We start from the raw sequence: 19,812 nt of genomic DNA, 5'->3' as shown, positions 1-19,812 counted from the left end.
GAGGCGTTTCATCTGCATTGTAGCAGTTCACCCAGCTGTAAACGGGTACTATCCTTGTCTAGGAAAGAAACCTTAAATGGACTTGTCTCATCCAGGAGGAGTTGGACACTGTCATTTTCACCATGCTGTAGCAGGGTTCTAGCTAGCGCAAATTTGCATTACGGCCTGTTACGCTGTAATTTTGGACCGTTAAGCTTATTTTGGACCGTTACGCTGTACTGAAAATAAGCGTAACGGCTCTGTAATCAACTGTTTCTGCAGCGCGACTCCAGTTTGAAGCATGAATTAATGAATCAATGCTTCGATTCAATGGCTCGTGGCTCTTTGATTCGTTGCTCTTCAGAAGCGGTAAGTCCGCTTCTTAACCCCTCTTCAAAGTCATTAAAATACACACAAAAGTCACTTTTGTGTGTATTAAAGTCACTAACTGGGACTCTTGTCTTGTTGCAATCAAGAAACGAGAATCGTCCTCCTTTCCGTTGGCACAGCTCCAAATGCTGCATGGCTCAGAATTAATAACTTCAAAATGAATTGCCGCTTTAAATAAAATTACACCTCTTTACAAATGTTGCAATACAGACAATACCTTTCCCATAGTAGGTATTTTGTCCATTTCCTCTTTGGTTGTTGTCTTTTAAATGTCTTATTCTTTTCAACACTAACTGTCTGCCCTATCCTGGTTTCTCTCCTTTTCTCTCTTTGATTTCCTTTTTCTGGTCAATAGCTAAACTATGCATTTAATCCACCTCACGTGATTAATCTCTCCCACCCCCAATACTCCACCTCAGCTTTGAGCTGCCCACCTCAGTGTTATTTCTGTGTTGTGCTCCCTCTGGCTTATTCAGTCCTTCATCATGGTAGTCAGAGTAGTGTATGGCACATTTTGTAACCAAAATATACATCAGAGACCTGCAGTTGGATAGGTTCTTGCTGCAACAGCTGAGTTGACTCCAACCTTGCTAAACACCACTGCATGTGGCAAAAGAGGGAGGTGGAACAAATCTGGCAGTATTTTCATCTGTATAATTCCAGTTTAATAGATTACAGGGACATCCAAAGGGCCCAGTTTGTGGAAGGAGATGGGAAAACTCTTGGGAGGCATGAAGCAACTTGTAAGCAGAGTTACTGGAGGTTGTTTATGAAGGCATGAAAGAAACAGAAAGCCCCCAGTGGTGTCATAGGGAAAAGTCTATGGGCCCTGCTTATCCTCACCAGTTTTTGCTAGTTATTCAATTACTGTATATTGAACACAAGAAGACTGAATCAGTTGTTTCAGGACAGGAGATCTGATTCTTTTGGTAAATGCAGTTCATTCATCATAACTTTTTGTAGGTTCTCAGTCATCCAGGTGAAGCTCACAAGCTTCCTGAACTTTAGTCGAGGCAACTGGACTTCTTTAGCTGGGAAATGTTTTGCCCACTCATCCAGGTGGCTTCATCAGACGTCAGTGGGAGTTCCATAAGCAGTATTATCCCAAACTAATTAAGCCACTTGGATGAATGGCATAACGTGTCCCAGCTAAACAACATGTCCATTTGGCTCAACTAAACTTCAGGAAGCATCCATTCTTCAGCATATAATGTGAGTACACCTTCTTGCAAAGTTGTCCTAGAGGATTCACTAGTATTAACAAGTTCATAAAGCAGTTCTCTGTGTAGGTCAGGTGTAATGATACACCCCTTAAAATACCACGGAAAGACATTGAACAGATGGCAGTCTGTCCAAAGTTTGTATCAGCTCCTCATGGTTTTCCTTCTACTATGATGGTGTGACAGGTGCTTAAGTTAAGTATATGAACACCATTTTGGAAATGATCCTTTTAAGATTGCACCAGAGGTGATGCTGCAAACATTTGAGACAAAAACAAAATTCTTCCTGCTCTTCATTCTGCAGGGTGGAAGCATGCAGCCCGTAAGTGGTACCGCAGTGAGCCCAAACATGAGCTGACCCAAATAAAGGGGTCTGTTTGTCTCTGTGTCTGACAGAGTGGGAGTGAAGGATGAAGAAACATTCATTTGTCTTGTTTTCAAACGCTTCACTTTGCTGCAGGCAAAAATCTGTGCAATTTTTGGTGTAAGTAGTCACTTAGACCCATTTCAGATTGGAGACGGCAATCCAGCTGAAGCCAAATTCTTCTGCTCCTTGCATTGTGATTCTTCACCTTTTTGTACTTGGCCTTGAGGCTCTTTATTGTGCTACGGTACTGGCTTGCTGTCTCCTCGCACCCCTCCATTGCTAGTGTTGCAACATTGTCCTCAAATATGTTTTGATTCTGATAAATTTCTACCAACTTGTTTTGCGTTTCCTGGTCTCCGGATTTCTTTTTGCAGAAATCACCAACTGCTACAAAAGACCAGATGCTATACAAAGTTTGGGCAAAGTTAACTTCAGAATTTGGGAGGAGTTTGCATGGATTTTGCACTTAACTGGAATGCTGACCCTGCAAACCTGAAAGTATGATATTAAGATCCTCAAGCTAGCTAGATTCAAGCTACATTTGCATTTAGACCTCGGTGAATCCGACTTAAATCCGAATAGCGCTGTTCAGATTCAGAAAAACTCTATCCAGCTTAAGACAGATTTGGCCCGAATCTGACTGCCAGCTTGGCAAGTCCAGTCTGAATGGGGTCTTTATTGACTGGTCTCTTTGTCTGTTATTGCAAATTCACGCCAACACACCGTGTTCTTGGGGACTGTGATCATTTTCACTCATCACTTTGCATCTGTATGTGTTGTGTAGAACACAGGACAGCACTGTGTTACAGTGATGTGAGGCTAAAACAATTCAGCAGTTTACTCATGTATGTAATTTGAATAATAGCATTTCCCACTGGATCTGTTGTACACTGAAGGAGTATGGAACACTCCCAGATGGTACTCAATGGTACATTCACTGTAATAGGTATGTTTTGACCATGTGGGGAAAAAAGTATGTGAAATTCTGTAGAAACTTTCCAACCTGCTCGTATAGCATAATCATCTAATCTGTTGTCTGTAGGAATGTTTCTGTCAGAAGGAGAGTAGTAAGGGAAGCCAACGAACCACTTAAAGGAGTTGTAGGCTTCTGTGGCTGTAACTGGAGAAGTGTGTATAGTACAGCGTTTGTCTGTTGCATCCCCAGCTATACAGCTTCACAGTGGAGTGGTGCAGCAATGGGTTTTCTGTAAAAGGAGTTGTGAAATTTAATCTGTAATTACCCTGAAGACGCACGGGAGACTCTTGCCTGGATTTGACCTGTTTTTGTGTATCCCAGTCCTTTCTCCGTTTGAAGCTCAAACCCATAACATTACAAACAGTAACTTAGAGTTTTACATGCCCTATTTTTATTTTCAACTCTGCTCCTTGAAAGATCAAATTAAATGGAGAAAAACTCCATGTATCAATCCTCCATGGACCCCCCTCCACGCACACTTGCACACACAGACAGCTCTTACACCCTGTCACACCATGACCATTTAGGCAGCGTATGCCCACTGTATTAAAAATGCTGGGCATATGCAGGTGTACGTCTAATAAGTTATGGGTAAGTTTTTTGGGTTTTTTTGTTTGTTTTTTGTTTTTTTTATAAGTTAAGATCACATTGAAGCACGCTGATATACGTCGTAATATGCCGAGCACCTCGAAAAATATTTGGCATGCATAAAATTTTCAACGTATGCCAGGGTACGACTCACATCCTGCACATGCGGGACATAAGGTGTAGGTAAGTTGTGCGATTGTTGACACGTTTCTTGTAATTTACTCATAAGTCGAAATACGTCCTTTGTATAGCATCTGGTCTTTTGTAGCAGTTGGTGGGGAGGTGATGGTCTAGTGGTTAAGGTGTTGGGCTTGAGACGAGAAGATCCTGGGTTCAAATGCCTGACTGGAAAATCACTAAGGGCCTTTGGGCAAAGTCTTTAATCCCCTATTGCTCCCGGTGTGTAGTGAATGCCTTGTATGGCAGCACCCTGACATCAGGGTGAATGTGAGGCATAATTGTAAAGCGCTTTGAGCATCTGATGCAGATGGAAAAGCGCTATATAAATGCAGTCCATTACGATTAATGCTGTCCGTTGATTGGCTGAAAGCTGCGATCCTCAGGCAAACAGACTGGTTTTAATATTTGAAGCATTCACACACTGAGTAAATCTAAAGTCTTAATTCTCCCTGTTCGTTTCAGTTTGATTCTTCATCCAGGGCTCGAAATAGTATGTGCATGTGCTAGTTTGTGCACGTATTATTCGAGTGGTGCACGTAATTTTATACTGCACTTGCACTGGTACAAGTAACTTTATCCAAAAAACAATTTCCAGTGTGTTGTCTTCGTCTTCCCTGCGTTTTATGACTCTTACACACGGAGCGAGTTGTTGTGATGATTCGTTCGCGCAGCGCGCACGTGGTGGGGAAAAAAACTCTGCTGCTGATGCTACTGCTCTTCCCTCAAACTCCTGTCATAACCACACCGGACCTGCTTCGAGTTTCTTTGGTTGTGCAAGTAACTTTTTTTTTTGGTTGCAAGTAATTTTTTTGTTACCTGCACCAGTGCAAGTGGGTTAAAAAATGTATTTCGACCCCTGGGTATCTACAGATATCCAAATTCATCAGCTGTATTACACAGTGGGCACAGACGAAAGCCCAGAATCCACAAGCAGAACTGCATTTGAATTTAGTTGTTGATTTGCCAACCTCGTCACACTACCAACCCCTATTTGTTCAAGTGAATAGCTGTCATTTAGAGGTTACACTCACCTCACTTATGCAGGTGTTTTTAATTTACTGCTTTTCTTCACCATCTATTTGCAGCACATGAAATATGCAACAATGTAATACAGATTCGGTCTGCTGTGAATTTTCTGAGGCTTCCGACACAGGTTTCTGTTTTGGGGACAGTACAAAGTTGGCTATGTCCACGTGTGTCTCCGTGGCCTGGTCAGGGATGAAAACACTGCAGCATATGTCTCACAGAGCTAGAGCCTGGCACAGACAGATAAGAGCCTCACCTTTTGCAGATGTTGTACCCACAGCTATTGCTGGCGTACTGGGCAGTTTTCATTATCTAAACAGACAGTTCAGTTCTGCAGGTGTTTGTAGTTAAGTGGTAGCATATGCCTGTATTTGTCTACATTTGTGTGACTGCATGATTGTATTTTTGTCTGTGTTTGGAAGTCAGTTTTGGTGTATTAAAGGCATCTTATCCTACCAGTTCAATATGTTCATTGACTTTCAATACCCTCTTATTCCAGTTGAGGGTCATTAGGGAGCTGGAGCTTACCCCAACAGTCAGTGGGTGAGAGGCATGGTACATCCTCGACAGGACACCAGACTCTAGTTCACAAAATGCTAAGCATTAATAGCACCGCTACATTCACATGAAGATGCCGCACTGTGCAGCAGCTACCATTACTTTGACATTGAAAGAAACCACAGCAAAACTATTCATAGAAGGTCTTGGTTTGCTCATTATTTTTCTAATTTCACAGTGTACTTTCTGAAATTTTCATGCCTGCACGTTGTTCGGGTAACCCTGAGAAGCTTGGAGCACCTACAGAGCCTTATATGAGAACTAGAGTCTGCAGTCGCACTGAGACGTGCCCCGGAAAGAAGGTGTAGTCACCATTTTGGATCAGGGAAATCAGTGGGCAGTGCGCACTGGTATCTTGGCTGTGCACTAAGGGTCATTGTTTGGTTGAAGGATGAACTGTCACCCCAGTCTGAGGTCAAGAGCGCTCTGGAGCAGGTTTTCATTCAGGATGTCTCTGTGCATTGCTACATTCATCTTTCCCTCAATCCTGACTAGTCTCCCAGTTCCTGCCACTGAAAAACATCCCCACAGCATGATGCTGCCACCACCATGCTTCACTGTATGGCTGGTGCCTGGTTTCCTCCAAACATGACGCCTGGCATTCACACCAAACTGTTGAATCTTTGTCTTATCAGGCCACAGAATTTTGTTTCTTATGGTCTGAGAGTCCTTCAGGTGCCTTTTGGCAAACTCCAGGTGGGCTGCCATGGGCCTTTTACTAAACAGTGGCTCTACCATACAGGCCTGATTGGTGGATTGCTGCAGAGATGGTTGTCCTTCTGGAAGGTCCTCCTCTCTTGAATGCTGGAGCTCTGACAGATTGGGTTCTTGGTCACCTCCCTGACTAAGGCCCTTCTCCCCAATCGCTCAGTTTAGACAGGCAGCCAGCTTTAAGAAAACTGGTGGATCTGAACTTCTTCCATTTATGGAGTATTGCGGCCACTGTACTCATTGGGACCTTTAATGCAGCAGAAATGTTTCTGTACCCTTCCCCAGATTTGTGTCTTGAGACATTTCTGTCTCAGAGGTCTACAGAGAATTCCTTTGACTTCATACTTGGTTTGTGCTCTGACATGTACTGTCAACTGTGGGACCTTATATGTAGAGCCTGACCGATATATCGGCCTGGCCGATATTATTGGCCGATATAAGCCCTTTTCAAAGTACTCACTATTGGCCGAAATTTTGCCGATAGAACGGCGATAATTTCTCAGAAGAGTTACTGAAAGCAAAAAACTTTTGTTTATTGCTAAGAGGTTGAAACATTCAGATGTGTCCTCCATTGCCTGTCTTGAGATGGTACAGACCGCTGCTGCACGTCTTAACTGGCACATGCAAATATGAGCACATATGCCCCATTTTAGCCTCAGTCCATTGGCTGCCTGTATATTTTAGGATTCATTTTAAAATTATTTTATTTGTTTTTAAATCCCTGAATGCTCTTGCTCCGCCCCACGTCTCTGAGATCCTACACCCTTAGAAATCCACTCGCTCTCTCAGGCCAGTTGATCAGCTGCCTACTCCCGAGTGTGCATAAAACTAATTGGAAGCTCAGAGTGGACCGTGCATTCACTGTTGTGGCTCCAAAATTATGGAATGACCTGCATCAGCAGATTAGAGAGGCCTCTTCAAAACCTCTCTCTTCTCCTTGGCCTTTGACACCTATTAAGACATTGACTTCATTCATTTATTTGATTTTGTCTTATTGCTTTTTATTTTATGGTTGTTATTTTTACTCATGTTTTATGGCTTTTAATTATTTTGGTTGCATTTTTACAATTTTATGTTTTAAGTGATTAGTTAGGTCTTTTATGATTATTTTTATTTATGCTTCTGTACAGCACTTTGGTCCACTGTGGTTGTTTTGAAGTTCTTAACAAATACAGTTGGTTGGTCATATCTATATCAGCTGCTGAGAGGTTAGACTATCTTTTTACTTTCCATGTGTATAGATCAGTCAACCCTGAGGGTAGAGGGCCTGTCACAGTGGTGTACATAGAGCTGCTCATTACAGCGTATCGTCTACGCTGTAATGAGCAGCTCTCCACCCACTTCACGTGGAGTTTTTCTCAATACGCAGCAGTATGTTGAGGGCTACGCGCGTAGGATGGAAGAAATTAAACCTGTTTAATTTCTTCAGCGTACAGCACAGCATGGAGCCTTCACGCGATGCTACTGTCCGCTATTGTGAGCCCGCCCACGCTTCAACACGGTACTGTGCGCCACTTCACATCTTCCTGTTGTTCTTCTGGAGCTATAAATACTGCAAGATCGTTGCTTCACTTTATCATACTGGACTAATTATATGAGGACTGTTTCACTGTGTTGCAATCGTTTCGTAAAAGCTCTCTCTCTCTCTCTCTCTCTCTCTCTCTCTCTCATCTCTCTCTCTCCTCCTCTCTCTCTCTCTCTCTCTCTCTCTGTGTGTGTCTAATCAGAGCTGTGACTCTTTAAATAAAAGCACACTCGCTGCATAAAAGAAAATGACTGTTAAATGACTTTTTTGAGCCACACCATGCAGTAGAGAACAGAGCGCACTTCCACAGAGGCAGAAAATAGCACTGAAACTTGGTGCATGCACACACAACTGTGTGCACATTAAAACGCGAACACACGCAGCTGCAAGTACACAACAACAAAATATAAACGCAACACTTTGGTTTGCTTCCATTTGTATGAGATGAACTCAAGATCTAAACTTTTTCCACATACACAATATCACCATTTCCTCAATATTGTTCACAAACCAGTCGAATCTGTGATAATGAGCACTTCTCCTTTGCTGAGATAATCCATCCCACCTCACAGGTGGGCCATATCAGATGCTGATTAGACACCATGATTATTGCACAGGTGTTGCCTTAGACTGCCACAATAAAGGCCACTCTGAAAGGTGCAGTTTGTTTTATTGTGGGGGGATACCAGTCAGTATCTGGTGTGACCACCATTTGCCTCATGCAGTGCAACACATCTCCTTCGCATCATTCCGTGAAGAGAACACCTCTCCAACGTGCCAAACGCCAGCGAATGTGAGCATTTGCCCACTCAAGTCGGTTACGACGACGAACTGGAGTCAGGTCGAGACCCCGATGAGGACGACGAGCATGCAGATGAGCTTCCCTGAGACGGTTTCTGACAGTTTGTGCAGAAAATTCTTTGGTTATGCAAAGCGATTGTTCCAGCAGCTGTCCGAGTGGCTGGTCTCAGACGATCTTGGAGGTGAACATGCTGGATGTGGAGGTCCTGGGCTGGTGTGGTTACACGTGGTCTGCGGTTGTGAGGCTGGTTGGATGTACTGCCAAATTCTCTGAAACGCCTTTGGAGACGGCTTATGGTAGAGAAATGAACATTCAATACACGAGCAACAGCTCTGGTTGACATTCCTGCTGTCAGCATGCCAATTGCACGCTCCCTCAAATCTTGCGACATCTGTGGCATTGTGCTGTGTGATAAAACTGCACCTTTCAGAGTGGCCTTTTATTGTGGGCAGTCTAAGGCACACCTGTGCACTAATCATGGTGTCTAATCAGCATCTTGGTATGGCACACCTGTGAGGTGGGATGGATTATCTCAGCAAAGGAGAAGTGCTCACTATCACAGATTTAGACTGGTTTGTGAACAATATTGAGAGAAATGGTGATATTGTGTATGTGGAAAAAGTTTAGATCTTTGAGTTCATCTCATACAAAATGGGAGCAAAACCAAAAGTGTTGCGTTTATATTTTTGTTGAGTATATGAACAAACACTGTTAAAGGCTGAGTATGCGCGTGTTTTGGGCGTATTTAAATGAAACAACGCTGCAATGAGCAGGTCTACGAATACGCCACTGTGACAGGCCCTTTACCTTCTTAACCCCCTCACCAAACATCTATCAGTCAGCTAACAGCAGCAATAAACGAATTATAATGCATCATAAGTGAATTCGTTGGCTCCACCCAGGAGGTAATGTTTTCACAGGCGTTTGTCTGGGAGCAGGATGACAAAGTAATGAACAGATGGAGATGGCGTGGCTGACTGACTGACATGCTGATGGAGAGCAATGTTAGAGCTTTTATCTTACAAGAATTGTACAAGCATTTTTAGGAGATTCTGAAACTGTGGTGGGACAAATTCGACTATAGCGGGGCTGTCACAATCTCGGTAGTTAAACAGTTTGACCCGCATTCAGCACATTGATCTGAATGGATACAACAGGTGTTTGTGTCAAATAGTGTGTGAAAGTAAGAGAGGAGATTTTACTGTGTGCAAGTACGATAAGAGCCATGCATTATTCCTCTGTTACTTTGAACCAGTGTCAAACTTGTTCAGATTTTTCCACAAATCTAGTATTCTGTGCATTTGAACTGGTAATCCTACTTACAAACATTTACTGTACCCTGATAACTTTGATTGCTTTGTGTGTGAGTGTGTGTCAACTCTCCAGTTTTGCAGTGTTATACCCGTCTTTGTATGCTACTGCCATCATCTAAACATTTACCTGAAATTAATAGACATGTTTTCACCATTTTCAGGCAACTTGGTGATGAATAAGCTACGGCAGAGCTTCCGCCGGAAGAAAGACAATCTATGTGCCGGAGTCAAGTCGGCCTCACCAATGGCAGACAGACGAGAGGGCGGTTCGCAGTGGCAAATGCAGCTTTGCAGTCAAGGTGACTCTCCGTCGCGATAACACACCTGCGTACATATGACTTGACAATTTAATATGCACACGAAGCCTGAACTGACTGTGACACAGTCACGCTTTGGAGAAGCTTCCACTCCTCTGGATTCCCCAAAGACCGGAGATTAATCACAATTATTTGGAAGCTGTGAATGTAGATTTTATCAGTGCTGCTACACATCGTCAAACCGGTGGGATGTTTTTGCACAGTTCTGCTAACATTTGGCTTCTAGACTTCCAGATTTAGTCACAAAGTGCAACAAAATCTACAAAATACACTTCTTTTTAGATGACAAGGAAAGTAAGCACAAAGTGCACATTGCTGCCTGTGTTGGAAGAAAAACAGAGCCTTACATTGACTGCACTTGGGCAAGGAAAACTAATTGTTTCTCTGCATACAGTACACTGAGTAGAATGGTGAACTGTGCCTCCTGACCAATAGTTCTAATGGCGACTTCATTGTGTTTAGGCAACAAAGCTTTAAATGTTCACCTGTTGAAGAAAAAGAGGAAATAAAAACTTCTGAGCTGGATGTTGTGGCAGATCAAGGGTTGTGTAGTTTGTTTGACTGCATTGTGTTTGTGTATTGTCTGCTTTTAAAAAAAAAAAAAAAAAAAACATAGTGGAATTGAAAATGTTTTTAGTGGAAGTGATCATTGGAGAAGACTATTGATGTTGAGGTTGACGTACACAGTACTTTTAAATGCCTCACCTTGACTTGGAAGAAAAGCTCACTCTTTTATAGCAAATAGCTGTAAAAGTAAAAAAGAGTTATGAGTAGGAGCTTTACCTATTTCACTTACTACTACCAGCACCAAAGGAGAAGGGTAAGAAATCTGCATAGCAGTTTTCCCCCAATACAAGTCAGATCTATAATGATTTATATATATATATATAGATATAGATATATAGATATATGATATAGATATATCTTGCAGGATTTTTCTGGATGGACAAGTGGAAAAGGATATCAGCTGATCATGTTAACTGTTGTTGGCACAAGCAGCCAGCATGTGAGATGGATAATGCTGAATTAACAGCCAGGAAAATAGTTTCATGCATTTAGGGATAAGGATGGTTTGTAAGGTTGCGTAGTTGGAGCAACCATGGGCCTCGGTCCATCAACTTCACGAAGTAGACGAAGACTGGACTTCTCTCATGGTCTGCTACTGATCACCAGAATGCCTGCTGGTTGCCATTCCAGAACACGTGTTGTCTGCACCTGAGCTACAGTGACAAAGTGCAAGGTTTTATAAGCTTTCTCATCATGACAGAACATTAATTCAGAAGAAATTGATATCATTCCGTCTATGAACTCATATGTTTCACCACTACGGTGCCCAGATCTCCATGTTATTACCAATTTAGGACTAGTTGGAAAGTATGTACTGTCCACTTTTCTGTTTTGGAGAAGGAAAACATAAAAAATGTTGACACTCCATGTTTGACTCCATGTTAGTGGTCACACGACAGAAAAGGTCGACTTCTTTTTTTTGTTTTTTTGTTATTCAATATCAATGAGGTGAGAAAACAAGCTGTTTTTTGAGCAAGTGATTGTAAGATATGTACAATTATGTTGAAAGTTTCGTGACCATGGGTAGTTGCTCACATTGTGATTTGCCAGTCAAAAAGTGTTGTTTTTTTAAGCCAGTCTCATAAGTTCTGAAAATTGAAAATCCATTTTTGCACATAAAAACATCACCACTTTGGGGATCAATAACTGAGAAACTAGAAGAGGTCAGTGTTTTCTGATGACGGAATCTGAAAGCCTTGGCCCAAAGTACCCAGGAAAGCAAATTCCAGCCAGATATCTTTGCTTGTTTGAGATATTGGTATCCAAAAGTGGCTACTCAGGACCATACACAATTCGCAAGTGTCAAAAATACACCACCATTTGTTTTAAAAGCCCATAGTTCAGAAACGCTTAAGATTTTCCACCTAAAACTTTGCATGTGTTCATTATACATGTAGAGACAACAACACAATTTTTTTTTTAAGTCAAAGCTGAGTCTGTGACCGTGGGCTATTTCTGGAATTTGGTTGAGTTCATATGGAATGACCCAAAAGCAGACTTTTTACCCTTATCACTTGGAAACGCAAACATGCATGTTTAATGTATTATGCCACGCTGCGAGTCCCCGTGATGTAACAGCTGCACACATGCACATCGCGATGGCGATGTTGAAAAGAAATATCATGCAGCCCTAGTAAATTTGTACTTTATCTGTAACTAAGAAAGCATTTGTAAATATTGACCATTAAAACTCTTTTCATAAAGGTCTTTAATGTTTGAACAATGACATGGGACTTTGTTGCAAAGGATATATGTGTTTGGGGCCTGGTGCAGAGATGTGGTTAACCAATTATCAAAATTGATGGTGATTAATTTAATAATTGATTAATCATCAAAGCTGTAGTTGTAAACCAGTATTGTACCTATTAAATTTTTTGTCCCCTTTAAGACTGCACACAGGGGTAACGTGGATAAATGTATGCGTAATAAAACTGTGTGAGTGTACTGAAACTGCACAAATTATGCCAATTGGGCGTATTTATTTGTAAGTTTCAAAACTCATGGATGTTGTTCACGATTAACAAAAAGAGGCTAGATGACCTTATTGTGCAGTACAAACACGGCTAGGCAAACACACAGTCATAATCAAGCAGGGGTTAGTGCCTCGAGCAAACAGTTTTCAGGAATGAGGCAAAAGGTGTAATCAAAAACACAGAGCAGATTTCAAAAACACGGCTAGGTAAAACAAGACTGAATAAAAGAGCTAGGATGTGTACAAACGATGACAAGATGGCAGAGGTGGGTGGCTGGGTGGAGTTTAAATAGACTGGTGTTAACAAGGTGCACATAAGGTGAATGATCTAGAAAGGGGGCGTGGCTGGAGGACAAAGATTATACATGGACAAGATAGTGAGGAAGGGAGTGTACAAAGTGGAGTGATGTAAGAGACAAAGACACGTGAGCAGGTGTCAAGAGTGAGAGTGAATAGAAAGACAAAGCAGAAAGAAACTAAGTGAAAGACAATGGCAGGTGCAGGGTGTGGAGTGACCACAAACAAATGGGGTGAAGGAAAAAAACTGAGAACAGAGATCAAACAGAAACCTAGGACAGAATATAATATAATGTGAAGAGGGCCAGGACAGAGCATGAATCATGAGAACTAAAAGCGAACCGAGATATAATAAGTACAGAAGAAAAACTACGTGAGAACCGATCGGAGAAGAAATGGAAAATTAAATACTAAAGCAAAACTAAACTGGAACTGACTAAGACATCAAAGTGGTTATATAAACTATAAGCAAAACAGAGACTACATGGTAACAGAAAACAAAACCCAACATTACAGCATAACTGATATCACAAAAGAGATGAATAAAATAAACAAGTGATAAACTAATGCTCAACAATGAAAACACAAACTGACAGAACAAAACTAGAACGGAACTGAACTATGGCCAAAGTATAAAAGTAACAAAGAAACAAAGTGGTAAGCAAAATAGAACACAGAAGAAACACATGATGAAAATAAACAACTAATAAAACAATGCTGGGGTAGAGAGGGAGCAAAAGAAAGGAGGGAAAAATGGAATCAAAGCCCTGATCAGGGCCAAAATGTGACATCTAGACCCTGGTTTGAATCATGCTCATGTTACTTGTCTGTGTCCTAGGACAAGACACTAATCTCAGTACACCAGCTTGTAAACGGCTGAAGGCTTTTTAGGGAACTTTAGGACAACCTGATAATGAATTACAATAGTCCAGACTAGAGGAAATAAATGCATGAATTAGTTTTTCAGCATCCTCTGAGACAAGACCTTTCTGATTTAGAGATATTGCGTAAATGCAAAAAAAAGCAGTCCTACAAATATTTGTTTAATATGCGCTTTGAATGACTATCTGATCAAAAATGACTCCAAGATTTCTCACAGTATTACTAGAGGTCAGGGTAATGCCATCCAGTAAGGATCTGGTTAGACAACCATGTTTCTAAGATTTGTGGGGCCAAGTACAATAACTTCAGTTTTATCTGAGTTTAAAAGCAGGAAATTAGAGGTCATCATGTCTTTATGTCTGTAAGACAATCCTGCAGTTTAGCTAATTTGGTGTGTGTCCTCTGGCTTCATGGATAGATAAAGCTGGGATCATCTGTGTAACAATGAAAATTTAAGCAATACCGTCTAATAATACTGCCTAAGGGAAGCATGTATAAAGTGAATAAAATGGTCCTAGCACAGAACCTTGTGGAACTCCATAATTAACTTGTCTGTGAAGAAGATTCCCCATTACATGAACAAATTGTAATCTATTAGACAAATATGATTCAAACCACCGCAGCGCAGTGCCTTAAACCTATGGCAGCTCTAACTCTGTAATAAAATTTTATGGTCAACAGTATCAAAAGCAGCACTGAGGTCTACAGAACAAGCACAGAGATGAGTCCACTGTCCAAGGCCATAAGAAGATCATTTGTAACCTTCACTAATGCTGTTTCTGTACTATGATGAATTCTAAACCTGACTGAAACTCTTCAAATAGACCATTCTCTGCAGATGATCAGTTAGCTGTTTACAACTACCCTTTCAAGAATTTTGAGAGAAAAGGAAGGTTGGAGATGGCCTATAATTAGCTAAGATAGCTGGGTCAAGTGATGGCTTTTTAAGTAATGTTTAATTACTGCCACCTTAAAAGCCTGTGGTACATAGCCAACTAACAAAGATAGATTGATCATATTTAAGATCGAAGCATTAAATGGTAGGGCTTCCTTGAGCAGCCTGGTAGGAATGGGGTCTAATAAACAGTTGATGGTTGGATGAAGTAACTAATGAAAATAACTCGGACAGAACAATCGGAGAGAAAGAGTCTAACCAAATACCGGCATCACTGAAAGCAGCCAAAGATAACGATACGTCTTTGGGATGGTTATGAGTAATTTTTTCTCTAATAGTTAAATTTTGTTAGCAAAGAAAGTCATGAAGTCATTACTAGTTAAAGTTAATGGAATACTCAGCTCAATAGAGCTCTGACTCTTTGTCAGCCTGGCTACAGTGCTGAAAAACCTGGGGTTGTTCTTATTTCTTCAATAGTGATGAGTAGAAAGATGTCCTAGCTTTACGGAGGGCTTTTTATAAGCAACAGACTCTTTTTCCAGGCTAAGTGAAGATCTTCTAAATTAGTGAGACGCCATTTCCTCTCCAATTACGGGTTATCTGCTTTAAGCTACGAGTTTGTGAGTTATACCACGGAGTCAGACACTTCTGATTTAAAGCTCTCTTTTTCAGAGGAGCTACAGCATCCAAAGTTGTCTTCAATGAGGATGTAAACTATTGACGAGATACTCTATCTCCCTTACAGAGTTAGGTAGCTACTCTGCACTGTGTTGGTATATGGCATTAGAGAACATAAAGAAGGAATCATATCCTTAAACCTAGTTACAGCGCTTTCTGAAAGACTTCTAGTGTAATGAAACTTATTCCCCACTGCTGGGTAGTCCATCAGAGTAAATGTAAATGTTTTAAGAAATGATCAGACAGAAGGGAGTTTTCAGGGAATACTGTTAAGTCTTCTATTTCCATACCATAAGTCAGAACAAGATCTAAGATATGATTAAAGTGTGGGTGGGCCTCATTTACTTTTGAGCAAAGCCAATAGAGTCTAATAATAGATTAATGCAGTGTTGAGGCTGTCATTCTCCATCTGTGTGGATGTTAAAACGCCCACTATTTATCTTATCTGAGCTAAGCACTAAGTCAGACAAAAGATCTGAAAATTCACAGAGAAACTCACAGTAACGACCAGGTGGACGATAGATAATAACAAATAAAACTGGTTTTTGGGACTTCCAATTTGGATGGACAAGACTAAGAGACAAGCTTTCAAATGAATTAAAGCTCTGTCTGGGTTTTTGATTAATTAATAAGCTGGAATGGAAGATTGCTGCTAATCCTCCGCCCCGGCCCGTGCTACGAGCATTCTGACAGTTAGTGTGACTCGGGGGTGTTGACTCATTTAAACTAACATATTCATCCTGCTGTAACCAGGTTTCTGTTAGGCAGAATAAATCAATATGTGATCAATTATTATCATTTACCAACAGGGACTTAGAAGAGAGAGACCTTTTAGACATTTAACTGTTTTAGTCTGTGGTGCAGTTGAAGGTGCTATATATTTTTTCTTTTTGAATTTTTATGCATAAATAGATTTTTGCTGGTTATTGGTGGTCTGGGAGCAGGCACCGTCTCTACGGGGATGGGGTAATGAGGGGATGGCAGGGGGAGAGAAGCTGCAGAGAGGTGTGTAAGACTACAACTCTGCTCCTGGTCCAACCCTGGATAGTCACGGTTTGGAGGATTTAAGAAAATTGGCCAGATTTCTAGAAATGAGAGCTGCTCCATCCAAAGTGGATGGATGCCGTCTCTCCTAACAAGACCAGGTTTTCCCCAGAAGCTTTGCCAATTATCTATGAAGCCCCACCTCATTTTTGGACACCACTCAGACAGCCAGCAATTCAAGGAGAACATGCGGCTAACATGTCACTCCCGGTCTGATTGGGGAGGGGCCCAGAGAAAACTACAGAGTCCGACATGTTTTTGCAAAGTTACACACCGATTTAATGTTAATTTTAGTGACCTCCGATTGGCGTAACCGGGTGTCATTACTGCCGACGAATTACAATCTTACCAAATTTACGCTTAGCCTTAGCCAGCAGTTTCAAATTTCCTTCAATGTCGCCTGCTCTGGCCCCCGGAAGACAATTGACTATGGTTGCTGGTGTCGCTAACTTCACATTTCTCAAAACAGAGTCGCCAATAACCAGAGTTTGATCCTCGGCGGGTGGTCGTCTGCGGGAGGAGTGGGGAAAAATGGTTAGAGATGTGAACGGGTTGGCGGTGTACACGGGGCTTCTGTTTAGGGCTACGCTTCCTCCTCACAGTCACCCAGTCAGCCTGCTTTCCCGGCTGCTCGGGATCTGCCAGGGGGAACTAACGGCGGCTAAGCTACCTTGGTCCGCACCGACTACAGGGGCCTGGCTAGCTGTAGAATTTTCCACGGTACGGAGCCGAGTCTCCAATTCGCCCAGCCTGGCCTCCAAAGCTACGAATAAGCTGCACTTATTACAAGTACCGTAATTGCTAAAGGAGGCCGAGGAAGTAATACACCCCCAGAGCAGAAACGTGCGGGAGAGACAGGAGAAGCCGCCATGCTAAATCGGGTAAGAGCTAGTAGCTACGCTAACCTAGCGGATTCCTAAAAACACGCAAAGTGAATAATGTGTAAATAATTTAGAGGTGATTCAGCAGAAGGAGTGCTTTAGTTAAGGCACGTAAAGATTACACTGGGAAACAAATTGTAATCTAGATAACTAGATCAATCTAACTGCGCAGATTAAACAGCTAACAGATACAGAAAAACACCGCTGTGCTCCGGAACAGGAAGTGATACAATACCGCAGTGAGAGCCAACCACCATCAGACGGTCAAAGCACTTTACACATCAATGCCTCACATTCACCCTGATGTGAGGGTGCTGCCATACAAGGTACTACTCACTACACACTGGGAGCAACCAGGGGATTAAGGACCTTACCCAAAAACCCTTAGTGATTTTCCGGTCAGGCTGGGATTTGAACTGAGGATCCTCTGGTCTCAAGCCCAACGCTTTAACCACTAGACCATCACCTCCCGCTAACAGGATTGTGTCAAGAGGAAGGGTACAAAAGCATTTCTGCTGCTTTGAAGGTCTCAATGAGCAGTGGCCACAATAATCCATAAATAGAAGAAGTTCAAATTCACCAGAAGTTTTCCTACAGCTGGCCACCCATCTAAACTGAGTGACTGGGGGAGAAGGGCCTTAATCAGAGAGGTGACCAAGAACCTGATGGTCACTCTGTCAGAGCTCCAGAATTCCTCTGTGGAGAGAGGAGAACCTTCCAGAATTGTCCTGGAAGGTTCTTCTCTCTCTGCAGCAATCCACCAATCAGGCCTGTATGGTAGAGTGGCCAGACAGAAGCCACTCCTTACCAAAAAGCACATGGCATCCCGCCTGGAGTTTGCCAAACGGCACTTGAAGGACTCTCAGACCATGAGAAACAAAATTCTGTGATCTGATGAGACAAGGATTTAACTCTTTGGTGTGAATGCCAGCATCATGTTTGGAGGAAACTAGGCTCCATCCCTACAGTGAAGCATGGCGGTGGCAGCATCATGTTGTAGGATGTGTTTCAGCAGCAGGAACTGGGAGACCAATGGCGGAAAAATGAATGCAGCAATGTCCAGAGACAATCTGGATGAAAACCTGCTCCAGAGCGCTCATGAACTCAGACTGGGGTGACGGTTCATCTTTCAGCAGAACAATGACCCTAAGCATACAGCCAAGATATCAAAGGAGTGGCTTGCGGCATGATTTCAAGAAGACATGAGGCTGTAATGTAAAGGTGCATCAACAAAGTATTGAGAAAAGGGTGTGAATACTTTTGTACGTACATATGATTTTAGTTTTTATTTTTAAAAATTGGCCAAAAAAAAAAAAGTTATTATGGGGTGTTGTGAGTAGAATTTTGAGGGGGAAAATAATAATAATTCACTCCATTTTAGGGCTGCAGCTATCGATTATTTTAGTAATCAAGTATTCTATCGATTATTCTGTTGATTAATCAAATATTGGATAAAAAGTACTTTTGCGTTTTTAAACATCAATAGTCCAACGGGCTCTCCCTAAGCAATGGCATAATGACTACGTTTACATGCCGTTAATATTCGGGTTAAGGTCAATATTCCGGTTTCTGAATCATTAGGAATAACCCGTTTACATGCTTAAGCAGACAGAGTTACTCCTGTATACATGGTCATTGGTATCATTTGGAATATCCCCATCTAAACAGCGACGCACGTTGTCCACCGGTGCTTGATTTGATCTGGCATTCGTGCAAATCCTGCTTCGTGTAAAACCCCTCACTACACACTTTTCTCAAACAGGCATGAACACGTTCTCATTTTTCTCTCCTGCGGGCTGCCTCCCCATCAAAACAGCGAGCGTCTCTGGACCTGTTGCCAGATTTGGCGCAGCTACGCACAGGGGGGCGGTGTGAGTGGTCTGTTGCGGCGTTTACCGAGCCGCAGACGGTAAGCGCATCGGAGGCAGAGCAATCCCGGTGATGCTGGTGCCGGTGCCACGACCGGCCCGCCTAATAAGGATGCAGAACACAATGCGCTGTTTATCTCTGCTTCTGTGGTGTCCGGTGGGCTGCACACACCGCATACAAGTAGTTGCCGTACTCACAAGACCAAGATTCCTTGCGGATAGGACATGCGCAGAACACAAAATAATGTTCCTTTCTATGGGGATATCCCGATGCGCGTTTATATGACCTGATATTTGGGTTAGAAAAGGAGTAACCCAGGGGTCTTATTCAGGTTTTTAAAAACAGGAATATGAGCATATTCAGGTTTTTGCAGGCGTTTACATGGCCGTGCGCAACCGGGTTATTGCCAATATTCCGGTTATGAAAGGGTTATTGGCTGCATGTAAACATAGTCAATGTCTCTGTGCCAAAATGTTAATCAATCAGAAGAGACACGCACATCCAAGATGTGTTAAAAAAAAAAAAAAAAAAAAAAGGTGTGCTGGATCAAAAAAAAAGACAAATATCAAAGCAAAAATCTGCACAACCTGAGCGCTCCCATGCAAAAAATCTTCATTTGGACACAAATGGCAAAATATCTGCGCCAAAATCTTGACATTTTGCTGAAATGGCGATAGGATGTGGTTTCTGTTTTTTGCCCGCAACTTGTAAAATTTAACTTTTTTTTTTTTTTTTTTTTTTTAAAGGTTGGTGGACTGGCTCCCTGCGTTTTTTT

At 42.0% G+C, this 19,812-nt stretch overlaps 1 protein-coding gene and 1 long non-coding RNA gene across 7 annotated transcripts in view; one reads left to right on the top strand and one right to left on the bottom strand.

Moving 5' to 3' along the window:
• numb (NUMB endocytic adaptor protein) overlaps positions 1-19,812 on the top strand; it is a 150,361-nt gene that overhangs the window by 59,961 nt on the left and 70,588 nt on the right. The gene's annotated exons all lie outside the window — the stretch shown is intronic.
• On the bottom strand, positions 3,666-14,448 carry LOC117501122. Its single transcript, XR_004557933.1, has 3 exons — positions 14,439-14,448; positions 14,147-14,149; positions 3,666-3,761 (listed from the first exon to the last, which is right to left on the bottom strand). It is a non-coding gene; the product is annotated as an uncharacterized LOC117501122 (long non-coding RNA).

This window comes from Thalassophryne amazonica, chromosome 19 (assembly GCF_902500255.1).
Source record: "Thalassophryne amazonica chromosome 19, fThaAma1.1, whole genome shotgun sequence".
NCBI classification, from domain to species: Eukaryota; Metazoa; Chordata; class Actinopteri; order Batrachoidiformes; family Batrachoididae; genus Thalassophryne; species Thalassophryne amazonica.
Note: the sequence above shows the minus strand (reverse complement) of the source record. Positions and strands in the feature narration are given on the sequence as shown.